Consider the following 14,272-nt stretch of genomic DNA (forward strand, 5'->3'; position numbering starts at 1 on the left):
GCCTCTCACTGTTGTGGCCTCTCCCATTGCGGAGCACAGGCTCCGGATGCGCAGGCTCAGCAGCTATGGCTCACGGGCCTAGCCACTCCGCAGCATGTGGGATCTTCCTGGACCAGGGCACGAATCCGTGTCCCCTGCATTGGCAGGTGGACTCTGAACCACTGCGCCACCAGGGAAGCCCATTTATGGTGTCTTTTATAGCACAGAAGTTTTAAATTTTGAAGTTCAGTTTATCCTTCATTTAAAAAATAATTCTAACAACCCTAAAATTTTTAATTTATATTACTATTTGTGCTTTTGGTATCACATCTAAGAAGCCATTTGCCTAATCCCAGGTCATGAAGACGTATTTTAACCATTTTTGAGTGTTCTCTTACTTGGCCCTCCCATTTGTATATTAAACATCAACCAATATAAACTGTCAGTGGTCTGTCAGTAGTTTTATGAGAAGGGTTTATTAGATGTTGTACTATTTAAAAAATTTTAGATCAGGATAGTGGTTTCAAACTTTAGAATTTCCTGAGATGCTTACTGAAAACAGGTTCCTCAGATGATTTTTGTACATTTGTAGTAAACGTCTAGGAGGCTTGGCATCATGTGGTTGAAAAGTGTGGAATTAAAATAGTCCAGCATAATGGTGAAGAGCCTGGATCCTGGATTCTGACTAGCTGGGTGTGAATCCTGGCTGTGCCACTTTCTTAGCCGTATGATCTTGGGCCAGTCACTTGTTGTCTCTGGGCATTCATTTCATCTCTCAGGGTTGTTGCAAGGATTAAACAAGCTAATATCTGTGAAGCACTTAGAATAGTTTGGCAATAGTAAGCAGCACATGTGTGTTATATATTATTATACCCTTTAACTCAGTAATATCATTTTCAGGGACTTAATCTAAGAATATTAACAGATATGTTGCATAAAGATATATGTATAACACTTTCATCAAAGAGATTAGTTGCAAGAAGTCTATATATATAGTCAGTAGACCTATGGTTAAATATCTTAATGAAATTTATGAAATGTCATGTAGCCATTTAGTCATATTCAAAAAATATTTAATGCCTTGGGAAAATAGTGATTTAAGTGAAAAAGTCAAATTAATATACAGCTACTTACAAAGTAGGTCTCTAAACTTCTTTAAACATATTGGGCAGGGAAATGGAGTGTTGGTCTTGTAATGCATATAAATAAATAAGTTAAACTGTTGACAATGATTATCCTTGGAAGCTAGGAGGAATAATTTTAATTTTCTTCTGTACTTTACTGTACTTTCTTGACTTCAGTGATAAGTATTTTATGCTCAGAAAAACAAATTAATTTTGAAAAAGACCAGAAGAGGGAAAAAGCCCAGTGTGAAATAGGAAAAATGATAGGAAAATAGGAAAAGCCCAATGTGAAAGAGGATAATAGGATGATAGAAAAATAGGAAAAGCCCAGTGTGAAATAGGAGAGCATAATGGGAATAGGAAACCTGTATCCTAATACTAGTACTGTTATTAAATGATTTTCAACTTTGATTGAATTTTATCTCTTCCTTGGGGACATAGTTTCTTTATCTGTAAAATGAGAAATTGGACTAAAATTTAAAAGGCAGTATGTAGAATGGTTAAGAGCTGGGAGGTCAGAAGTGGGGAGTTAGGGACTACAGCTGAGGAGATCATTACATGGGTTCATACCCTAGTTCTTATGTGCTTGGTGACTTCTGGCAAGTAATTTGCCAGAAACTCTGCCTCAATTTTCTTGTTTTTAAAGTGGGGTTAATAATAATACCTCACAGGAGAGTGGTGAGAATTAAATGAATTAAATACATGTAAAGGACTTAATATAGAGCCTGGCACACAGTAAGAATTCAGTAAATGTTAACCATTTTTACTGGTATGTAGATCCTTTCTAATGAGGTTATTTATTGCAAATATTTTTAGTCAAGTGAGTGATTTTTAAATTTGTCATTTGAAAGTTTAATCAGTTTTCTATATAGATATTTTTGAGATTGTGGAGGCTATTGATTTGTGAAATAGAATGTTTTAGAGGCCCTGGCCCCCACTCCCAGCTTGCCTTATTTGTTTTGTGTTCTTGTGCAGGCAGCTTCTTTGAGGTCCTAAGTTATCTCATCCATGAGAGTATTTTATATACCATTTCAGCAGTAAAAATCTCATATTTGATTTTTTAGTTTTTTTCTAACTCTTTTTGTTCTGAAGCTGATGTGTGCAGCTTACTCTGCCTGTAATTAAGTTGCATAGGCTGTTAGGTTGTACGTATTTCTCTTCAACTGATGTTTCAGTTTTAAACTTGAGAAATGGCATAAAGCCCAAGGGAATGTTACAGCTCAGTTGACTTGCCCATTCTAGAAAAAGCTAACGTTATGTTGTAAACTCAGCTAGAAGTTGGTGGAGCATTACCTCTGGTGTAACTCGATTGATGCATAGATGTTATTTAATTTAATCCCAGAAAAAGAATGTACCCAAATGTTTTAAGAGGTAAATCTGAGTGTGAAAATCACTTTCAGAGTCAGCAACCATATTGAAATTCATTTTTGGAACCCTGAACAAAGACTACAAAAATAGATGACTTTTGTAATATTATATCATTTTCTTTCACTGACTGTATGAGATAATTAAGTCTTTGGTGAATAGTGACTCAGCTGTTCCATTGCTTGGGAAATTTTTGTCTGTGAACAAGTCACTCTGTGATACCTCAGTTTATAATGGCAGTCAAAATGAAGATGAAATTTGTATTTTAATACACTTATTCTTAGATCTTCAGAAGCTCTCTCCTTTTCTGCATGGAGTAACTGCAGTAGGCAACCCACCATGGGGGGCATTATTTCTGTGTTAGAGAACAAATTAGTAGAGTTAACATTGCCAGGAAGCAAAAGGCAGTAGTTTGACTGCCACAGTTAAGTGATACAATTTGTTAATTATAACAGATATAAGGTATTTTCCTCTAATTGTAATAACTTGTTCATTAAACATACCTAGCTATAATCCTTATAACAAGAGAGTGGTATGTCTTTTGGCTTGATGGGTAAAATAAGCTTGAGACAGCTTTGTGACTCACTGACACAAGAGGGAAAAATCTCTGCCTGACTTCGGAATTGGATTTTATTTTAGGATGAGTTGTTTGTGTAAGTATAGATATGAGAGAGTTCCTATCCTACATGTCTAATATCTTATTCTATCTCCCCATAGGTTTAACTCAGTGCTTCCAAATTCCCCCAGCCTATACTTTTCGTATCTTCTGCCACTTGGTTCACGTTAATTACAAAGTGTTTCTATTTCTCCCTCCATATTTTTCTTTCTGAATGTAAGAATTTATGAACTTTTCCTTTAAACATTAAAAAAAAATTTTTTTTTAATTTATTTATTTTTGGCTGTGTTGGGTCTTCATTGTTGTGTGCAGGCTTTCTCTAGTTGCAGCGAGCAGGGGCTACTCTTCATTGTGGTGCGCAGGCTTCTCATTGCAGTAGCTTCTCTTGTTGCAGAGTACGGGCTCTAGGCGCGTGACCTTCAGTAGCTGTGGCTCGCGGGCTCAGTAGTTGTGGCTTGTGGGCTTAGTTGCTCCACGGCATGTGGGTTCCCAGACCAGGGTTCGAACCTGTGTCCCCTGCGTTGGCAGACAGATTCTTAACCACTGCGCCACCAGGGAAGCCCCCTTTAAACATTTTGAATTGTTTTTTGTGTTTGTCGATTTGTTTCAGTTTTTAAAAATTTCATTTTTTCTTATAGAAGAGACTAGTAACATATTTGCTTCTGTGGAGGGAAATTGGGAAACTGTGGGGCATGGGGAAGAAGATGTACTTTTCACTGTACCACTGAACTTTTGGAACCCATTAAATTTTTCTCCCATCTTTTTAAACTTAATTTTATAGAGTAGCATAAACACGTTTACAAACTGTTTGTTTGTTTGATGGGTTTTATTTCTTTTAAAGTTGAGAACACAAAGTTGCTTAAAGTTGACCATTGAATGTTCTGTTGAAGGCATAATAGTAAGTTTACAGTGCTCCTTTATTCATTCATTCATTCATTCATTCTGCTCTGGGTCCTAGTTGCACCATGCGGGATCTTCGCTGTGGCATGCAGGTTCTCAGTTGTGGCATGCAGACTCTTAGTTGTGGCATGTGGACTCTTAGTTGTGGCATGTGGGATCTAGTTCCCTGACCAGGGATCAAACCCGGGCCCCCTGCACTGGGAACATGGAGTCTTATCCACTGGGCCACCAGGGAAGTCCCTGCAGTCTTCCTTTAAGTGATTCACTTGATCCATAAACTTCAAAAGATGGATCACTGTAATAGAAGTGATGGCCTAGCTCTTCTAAAGGTGGTTTGGGATCAACTGTAGCAAACTAGACTGTGCTCTCAATTTCTTTCTTCACTTCAACATCAGTTTCCTTTCATTCTTCAACACTGGCAGTATTGCTGTGTGCTATTCTATCTCAGAGAAGCATAATAGGGTCACTCTTTTCTTTTTTTTTTTTTTTTTTTTTTTTTTTTTTTGCGGTACGCGGGCCTCTCACTGTTGTGGCCTCTCCCATCGCGGAGCACAGGCCCCGGACGCGCAGGCCCAGCGGCCATGGCTCACGGGCCCAGCTACTCCGCGGCACGTGGGATCCTCCCAGACCGGGGCACGAACCCGTGTCCCCTGCATCGGCAGGCGGACTCTCAACTACTGCGCCACCAGGGAAGCCCATAGGGTCACTCTTCTTACTGTATTTCTTCTTGTGTATAGTAACCAGCTCCAAGATCATGCATACTGTGTCCTTCATAATGTTGAGTCTGCAGCTCTATCAATATGATCCCCTATACAGATCTGTAATAGGCAGCTGCAATCTTTGTTGCCTCCTGGACACATAGAGCATCCATTCCATCTGAGCTAAGCCCAGGAAGAAAATTGCCTTTCTTGTAGTAATCAGTGATGGCTGCTGCTCTCTAAACAGATGTTCCCATTCCACAGTGGTTTTTCTCACAGGTGAAAATAAACGGTCATTCCACAAAGTTGCCATATTGTATGCTTCAAATATAAAGTCAAACAGACCTCATTTTTTCCATTATACAATTGGCCCTCCCTATCCATGGGCTCTGCATCTACCAATTCAACCAACTGCAGATTGAAAATGTTTGGGAAAAAAATTCCAGAAAGTTCCAAAAAGCAAAAATTGAATTTTCCATGCACAGGCAACTATTTACATAGCATTTACATTGTATGAGGTATTATGAGTAATCTAGAGATGATTTAAAGTATATGGGAGGATGTGCATAGGGTTATATGCAAATACGATGCTATTTTATATAAGGGACTTGAGCATCTGAGGATTTTGGTATCCATGGAACCAATCCCCCTTGGTATCCCGGAACCAATCCCCCTTGGTTACTGAGTGGTAACTGTACTTAAAGGCCAGACCAGTGCTCAGGGGAACCTGAGCTCTGACATTGCCCTGATCCCCGTAGAAGGTCTTAGTGTACATGTGTATTAATCCTACTTTTCCTTTAGCACAACCTTCTCTTTGTCCTGTAAACTCTACAAATTTCTAGGACAGAAGGTCCACAAGTAAAGCTAAAGCCATGAGCCCAGTAAGCTGTGATGAGATGATCTATGATTTTTATCCCGACCTCAAGTCCCCCACAAACTTTTTGACATTACATAAGTAACAAAAACCACGAATAACTTTCTGTTTGATTCCATTGGCAAACTGTCTGTATCATCCTGTAGAGTCTGAGTCTCTCTTCACTTCTGAGCACTGTTGTGATACAAGGGCCCTCTTAGTACCCATGAAGGTCACATTTCTTCATTTCAAATGTACCATCATTTGCACAGTTACGGGATGCCACCAGTGTTCTGCTAGCCATGACCCGCAGGAAACGGTGAGAATCTTCCTCTTAGAGGATCTTCCTCCTGAGTGTAGGTCGTGGTGGTGGCAGCAGTGATGTCATGCTCTATGCTGGGCCATAGGCACACAGATATTTTTAAAGAGTGCAGAATATTCATGGATGGGCTGCAGTTTTCTTAACTGTTCTTCCATTGTTGAATATTTACATAGGTTCCATCTTTTAAAACTATTATAAATTTTGCTTTGCTGAATATCTTTATACCTAGATCTTTATTTATGTTTTTTATTACTTCTGTAGGCCGAGTTCTCAGAAGTAAATGAAAGGGGACATTGTTTTAAAGCTCGCTTTGTATACTTTGCCAAACTGCTTTCCAGACACGTTGTGCCAATTTACACTCCCATGACCAGCTTGTGAAAATGTTTCTCTTATGTCACTCTTGAACACACTGTTATTTAAAATACTTTCTGCCACTTTTATCAGTAACAAGCTGAATCCCTTAAATTTTTATATTACAAAGTTATTTCCTATGTGCGTGTATATGTTCATATATTCTTTTCATCCTTCCTCTGTTCATTGGCCTTTTAAAAACAGCTTTATTGAAGTAGAATTTACATTCCATAAAATTTACCCATTATAAAAGTAAGTTTAGTTTACTTGAAGTTAATGGTTTTTAGTAAATTTGTAGTTTTGTAATCATCCCCATAATCTAGCTATAAAACATTTTCATCACCCCCAGAAGTTCTCTTGTGCCTATTTGCATTCAGTCCTTGATTCCCACATGCAGCCTTAGGCAACCACTGATCTGTTTTCTGTCTCTATAGATTTGCATATTCCAGAAATTTTAAATAAACAAAATCATACTATATGCAGTCATTTGTGTCTGGCTTCTTTCCGTTAGCATTATGTTTTTGAGGTTCATCTATTTTATAGAATGTATCAATAGTTCATTCACTTTATTGCTGATATATCTTACTTATTTAGTGGTTGATGGATATTTGGATTGCCTCCAACTTTTGGTTATTATGAACAGCGCTGCTAGGAACATTTGTGTACAGTACTTTGTGTCTTTTATTTCTCTTGGCTAGGTACCTAGGTGTAGAATTGCTTGGAACCCATTACATTTTATATCATTACTTAGCCACAAAAAATGTTTCTTTTCTTTTTTTTTTTTTTTGCGGTACGCGGGCCTCTCACTGTTGCAGTCTCCCGCTGCGGAGCACAGGCTCCAGACACGCGGGCTCAGTGGCCAGGGCCCACGGGCCCAGCCGCTCCGCAGCATGTGGGATCTTCCCAGACCGGGGCACGAACCCACGTCCCCTGCATCGGCAGGCGGACCCTCAACCACTGCGCCACCAGGGAAGCCCAAAAATGTTTCTTTTAAAGAATGGATGATAGCACTGTATTTGAGAAGAAACATAAATAAATGATACAAAAGAGTTAAACTGGAATGATTGGATCAGGCAAGTGAAAAGTTCTAAGACATGCAGTATGACTGTATAATAATGGAAACCCCTTCAGGATTTATTGGTACGTGAGCAACTGCTAGAGCCTAAAACCAAGTGAAGGCAAAAAAAAAAAAATTAATAAATATCTAAATAAACGTTGATAACTACTTTGGTTCCATGAAAAATGAGAACAATGGAATTAGAACATCATTTGCATTCATTATGACAGAAAAATGAGTATATATAACACACAAAATGTCCTTTGCAGTATAAAAGGTCAACAAGATTTTTGTAGGTGGACCAAAGAACTATGCAGTCAGTTTGTTCAAGATGAATATATGTAGTAAACAAACAGACATCCTTGCTAGTAACCACAGAAATAAATATCTTACAAAATGGTTGTTATATTAAATTAGCAAAATGAAAATATGTAGTGCTAGAAAGGTTGTGGTAGTGATGTTAGCTTTGTGTTTTGGTCTAGTCCAAGTGCAAAGCAGTGTGGCAGAGCTTGTCCACATCTGTGGAGTAGTAAGATTCTGGGGTAACCTCTGTTTTAGCTTCTTTGAATTTAATTAACATGTTTTAATAGTAAATTAATAAGGGAAGAAATAAACCAAAAGATAACAGCTACAGATTTCTCCCATGTGCTGAAGTCCAGTCTGGTCGTGCTTTTCTCTCTCTGCTCTCTCTGTGACTCACCTAAACTCTGGAGGCACTAACCCAACTCAGTTTTTTTTCTCTCTGGCCTGGAGAGCTGCATGTGATCTGAATCCTGCTTTTCCAGCTTTCACTAAATCCTGGATCCAGTTGTTCTTTAATCCTATAACTCACACCTTGAGAGTCACCCCCACCCCACTCCAAGAAAATGCTTTTAACTTTCTCATAGTGAGTAATAATTCTGTCACATCTTTTCTATGCTTTAATGATTTTGTGTTAGGTGCTCATCTGAAAATATGCTTCCGGTTGATTTTCTTTCTTTTTAAGTTCTTTGCAGAGTTCTTCTGTATGGGTGGGACCAAACACTTATGAGTCACTCCCAGTTAGTACAGTACAGCCATCCAAGAGTAAGTGATTTTTCAGTGTGACAAATTGTCTGCCAAAAAATTATAAAGTAGAGCTAAAGTCAAGAAACGGAAATTGATCCTTGCTCTGTTTATTTCCCCCTGTATCTTCAAGTTATCTTTTTTCTTCCAGTGTCAAAAATTCTTTCCATTCCTGACAAATTTTTATTGTATTGGTAATATTTTTCCCTAAGTACTAGCATTATAGGTTTTTACATCATCCATACTTCAATACTTTTCCTTATTATATAAGGCTATGAGTTTTATTGTTAGTTGAGTTTATGTAAAGTCGTGGGTGAAGTATTATGTAACAGTCAAGAAGTCAGGCATGATAAAAAGTAAAAAGTTTCCTATTCATTTTATTATACTTGACAACAATTTTCGGTTTATTAAGAAATGCATCACCAGTTTTCTTTGTATAGAGCAGCCACAAATACTCTTCTACTAAAATTGTAAATAATCTCCTCCAAGAGGTAGTGGTGCGACTGTATTTAGTTCTTTAGTCTTTTCCACTCAGGTTGGCTTGACTACTTAGGGACCTCAGGAAGAGATGGCCTGTAGATTCTACTAATTTTTGAAAAATTAATACAACAGAATTGGAAAGTCCAGACTGTTACGTGATTTGACTCGATTTCTGATCCCCGCCAGTGTATTCAGGTCACTGCACCATCTCTTTTTAAACTGGTAAAGGTGTTAGTCCTTGGCTGGTTCCCTGGCCTCTTGGTTATTTCTTTTCCTGATTTTTTTCTGTAGCTTTTTGACTGTTTTGTCTGAAATTCCTTCAAGCATATTCTCCACTAACTCTCCGTAAAGTGTTAGTGTTCCTAAAAGTCCAATCATTGTTTTCCTCGTAAATGTTATTTTTGGATCATCTCATATATTACAATAATTTTAATTGCCACTCAGATGCCTCTCAGATATCTTGAGCTCTAAGGTCTGAGTTTTCTACCCACTGGCCTGCTTACATTTATTCACTTGAATGTCCTATAGAGACGCTAAAAACAATATACCCCAAATTGAAATGAATCATTCACCACCCCTTCCCCAGTATTTCCAAATACAGGTAATGGCCTTATCATCTGCTCAGTAGCTCATACTAGAAACTACTGCTTTTCAACACTGAGCACTTAAGATCTGTCACTAAGCCCCTTTCACTGCTTCTAACACTGTCCTGTTTAGGACCTTGTTATTTCTTTATTTCAATAACTGTAACGGGTCTCCCTGCCTTCAGTCTAGTGCCCCTCAAGCTGTTCCCTCCCTGAGTGAAATGTCAGTTTGATCTTAGTATTCCTATCTAAACCCTATAGTGGCAAGTCCCCTATCATCTATATCATAAAGGTTGTACTGCTTGATACATCTTAAAAGCCTTGGTGACTGCTCACCTCTCCAGCATGATTTCCTGTCATTCTCAGTCTTGTGCTTCACATGCCACCGCCCCCACTATGTTGTTTCTCACCTCTGTTTGCTCATGCTGTTTCAGTCCCCTCCCTTCTCATCCTGATTCACTCTTAATCAGCCTTCATGACTCAGCGTGGGACAGTTCCATCAGAAGCCTTTTCTGAATCCTCAGGATTGGGCCAAGTACCCTTCCTCTTTACTGGATTATTCTTGTTAGTACATGAAACAGTGTAATTTTTCTCATATTAAAAAATTATTATCTTGGCCCCACTTTACTTTCTAGCTACTGCCCATTTCTTTGCTTCCCTTTAGGGCAGAGCTCCTTAAAAGAATTGTCTGTATGTACACTTTCTCATTCCCCTCCATCCATTTTCTCTTGAATCACTCTGGTGAGGCTTTCCTTGTCCACTCCATCCACAGTTCTTGTCAGTGTCATCAGTGACTTCCAGGTTGCTATTTCCCTTGGTCAGTTCTTATTCCTAATCTTCCTTGATCTTTTAGCATCATTTGACATAGTTGATCTCTTCCATGTTCTTGGAAACATCATTCACAATGGCTTCCAGGACACAACAACACTTTACTTCACTGGCCATCTTTGAAATTTCCTTTGCTTGGTCTTCATCTCCCTGACCTGTAAACTTTGGACTGCTTCAAGACTCTGTCCTTGCTCCTCTTGTCTCTCTGTACTTGCTTTCTCAATGATTTCATTCTCTTAACTTTCAGTTCTTTGTATATGCTGATGACAGCCACATTTTTATCTCAAGCCCAGATTTTTCCCTGGACTCTAGGTTCATATCCAGCTGCCTTTTTGACATTTTCACCTGATATCTAACATACACCTCAAATTTAATATGTCCAGAGCTGAACTCCTGATACCTCCCTAACCTCAATAAAAAACCTTCCCACATTCAGCCCTTCCTGTTCACGTAGGGGCAGTTACAGTTGACCCTTAAACAACATGGGTTTGAACTGCATGGGTCCAGTTATACGCAGATTTTTTTTCAGTAGTAAATACTACAGTGCTACACGATCCGAGGTTGGTTGAATTCCTGGATATGGAACTGCAGATACAGAGGGCCAGCTATAAGTTAAAAGTTATATGGGAGGGCCTCCCTGGTGGCGCAGTGGTTGAGAGTCCGCCTGCCGATGCAGGGGATACGGGTTCGTGCCCCGGTCCGGGAGGATCCCACATGCCGCGGAGCGGCTGGGCCCGTGAGCCATGGCCGCTGAGCTTGCGCGTCCGGCAACGGGAAAGGCCACGACAGTGAGAGGCCCACATATCGCAAAAAAAAAAAAAAAAAAAGTTATATGGGAGTTTTCAACTGCATGGAGGATTGGTGTCCCTAACCCCAGTGTTGTTCAAGGGTCACTTGTATATCCTTCTAAATTGCTTGGGTCAAAAATTTTGGTATCCTTCTTGACTCCTTTTTTCCATATTTTACATCCAGTCTGTCAGGAAATCTTGTGCTGTACAAATATTACCATTTTGTGTGTGTGTTGTATAAAAGGTTGATGTTATGCTTTTCCAGTTTTATAGCACTTTTATTTTAAGGGCAGGGATCCTTAAGACCATATTTATATCAGATGCCTTGATTTGATTCCCCCCTCCCCCTCCCCGCCCCATAAAGAACTCTGGTGGGTTGCTGAAGCTCTTCCATTCAGAACTGAGTCCTGTAATCTGAAAGAACAAAGAGCAAGTGAGCTGTTAACCCTCTTAAGTACCTTTCATAAGTCAGTGATTTTACTTCTGAAGTGTGTTCTTGTGTCAAGGAGATGACTAGTTTATTAACCCTTTTAAATTTATTGAACTTTTTCTTTCTTTGATCTCCCTTGATGTTTAACTCTTTTTTTTTTCCTGGCAAATTCTGTTTTTCTGTGTTTTTCTCTCTTTGCGTAGTTATATTTTTCCATTTGTTGGGGGTTTGTTTTGTTTTGTTTGTTTCTTTTCATCTTCTTTCCGCTTTCTTCCATCAAATGATGATAATGCGGAATTGAAGATTTGTTAGCCTTATTGAATAAAGTTTTATATCTCTTTTAATATTATTAAAGTTTAACTCTTTAAGATTTCTTTTTTGTGGAGATAAGCACTGTGAATAGTTTGTATACATTCTTTCAGATTTTTGTTTTCTAATGACGTATAAGCATATATCGTTCTTTTTTTTTTAAGATGAACCTCAATTTCAGGATATTTTATTTTATTATTTTATTTTTTGGCTGTGTTGGGTCTTAGTTGCGGCACATGAGATCTTCGTTGAGGCACGCCGGATCTGTTGTTGCACTGCTTGGGCTTCTCTCTAGTTGTGGTGTGTGGGTTTTCTCTCTCTACTTGTGGCACACGGGCTCCAGGGCACCTGGGCTCTGTAGTTTATAGCACGTGGGGTCTCTCCTTGAGGTGTGCGAGCTCAGTAGCTGTGGCACGTGGGCTTAGTTGCCCCATGGCATGTGGGATCTTAGTTCCCCGACCAGGGATCGAACCCACGTCCCCTGCATTGTAAGGCGGATTCTTTACCACTGGACCGCTAGGGAAGTCCCTGTCATTCTTTATATAAAAGGGATCACTGTATGTCTTGATATATTTTAATTTCAGTACCCATACCGTTATATTATTTTTGATGATTATGATGTCTGATTTTTAATCAGACAGACAGTTTGGCTGGGCATTAGTCGTTTCCAGTTTTTAACTTCTATTAACATTGCTTCGGTACATACTTATGCATTTGTCATTGTACATGTGTGCATTTCATTGTTTCTATAGGTTAGATTCCTGGATGTGGAATTGCTCAGTCAAAGAATACAAGCATTTACAATTTTAATAGGTGTTGCTGAATCATTTTCCAAAATGGTTGTAGCAGTTTACACTCTTATGCCCAGTGTATATATGCCCAGTATATTTCCCAGTATGTGAGAGAGCTGTTTCTCCACATTTTTATTTTGCCAGAGCCAGGTATCACTATTCTTAATCTTTGCCAAACTGATATTGACCACTTTGATAATTGCCCATCTTCCTGAGCTTCTTGGTCTCTTGAAAGTTTTGGAGTTAGATGCTTGTTTGCCTCTTCCCATACATGTCTCTTTCTCTCTCTCTCTTTTTTTTTAAACAGAAAATTCAAATAGTATAGGAGGGTGTAATGGGAAAACCTCTGCCCTGCCCTAGTAATTTATATGCTACTTAGGTGTCCTAAGGAGCATTTTGAGTTTTGAACTGAGTGAGTTAATGCTTCTGGAGCATTATTCCATGACTTCACTGGATTTCCAACCCTGTCACTCACTCAGGGCCAGGAGTATAGTAGGGCTCTGGTTTAGAAATGGAATTATATGACATCTGTTAAATATCACTTGCTTAATTTATTCAGAAGCTAGTTCACACTGTCAAGTGAGCTGTAGATTGCTAATCTGTGCTATATATTCTGAGTGTATTTACATATATCTGAGGGTAGTAATTTCCTTTTGATATAACTTTGATTAGGGAATTCCCTGATCCATATTGTGATGTGTGTTTCATATTTTTAATAAATGTTTTTCAGTCTGTGCTGTGAGACAGATTTAGCGGCTTCTTTGCACAGGTTGTGGTTATTTATGGTAATATTCATGTGTAATGGGGCAATGGCATGCTATTTTTAACATCTGTATTTGTTAGAGTTCAGCTGTTACTGATTTATTTATATCTCTATCAGCTGTTTATTGTTTAAGTAATTAACTGGTAAATTATTTTTAAGAACTTTAGCTTAAGAAGGGTTATAAGGAAAAGGCATAAGGGGAAGTCTTGCATCAGTTCTCTGACTGAAGAAAGTTGCAGTGATTACACATTTATGCATATTCTGTGAATTTAGTAATAATAGCTGCCATTTGTTTAGCAGTTACTATGTACAAATGCTGTACTAAATACCTTACATGCTTAACATCATTTAACCTTTACAACAAACACTCAGAGGTGCATACTGATATTATCCCTAATTTATAAATAGGGATGTATAGATAACCCTTTATAGCTAAAGGGATGCTCAGAGAGGTTAAATAACATGGTCACACAGTATGTTAGAAGGTGATGGAGCTGGAACTCAAACCTTTAACGTATGCTCTGTTCCATATGGCATATTGCTATTTGGATGTAATGCAGTTTGGCCTATCCTATGGTAAATCAAAACTTTATAGCTTCCATTCTAAAATATGAATTATTTCATTTATTCGAAATGTATTTTAAAACATCATTTGTTACTTGTGTCTGTTGGAACTTTCTGACAGGGAATAAATGTTACAGTTTTAAAAAGATGGAATTGTAATGCTATTCAGAGTATGATTTGGACATAGAGGGTTGGGAGTTAGAGGCTTAACCTGGAATTAAGCCTTGGGTCTCTGGTTCAGGTGTAATATTATTTAGTGAGAAATGTTATTTGAACAAGAAATCTTATTTGTTAAGATATTTAAACTGGGGCTTCAGAAAGAAAGGGAGGCTTTTAACAAGTAAAGAGTGTGGGTGGGTGGAAGCAAGGGCTTTTTGGGTCCAAGCACAACATAAGCAAGCATTGTACCTGGGGCTTGTGTAGGGA

General features: G+C 38.5%; 1 pseudogene; it reads right to left on the bottom strand.

Annotated features, from left to right (window-relative positions):
• Positions 1-4,250: 4,250 nt before the first annotated feature.
• On the bottom strand, positions 4,251-5,839 carry LOC103086880 (pyruvate dehydrogenase E1 component subunit alpha, somatic form, mitochondrial pseudogene; annotated as a pseudogene).
• Between the last annotated feature and the right edge of the window lie 8,433 nt (positions 5,840-14,272).

This window comes from Lipotes vexillifer, unplaced genomic scaffold (genome assembly GCF_000442215.2).
Source record: "Lipotes vexillifer unplaced genomic scaffold, Lipotes_vexillifer_v1.1 scaffold989, whole genome shotgun sequence".
Classification (NCBI taxonomy): Eukaryota; Metazoa; Chordata; class Mammalia; order Artiodactyla; family Lipotidae; genus Lipotes; species Lipotes vexillifer.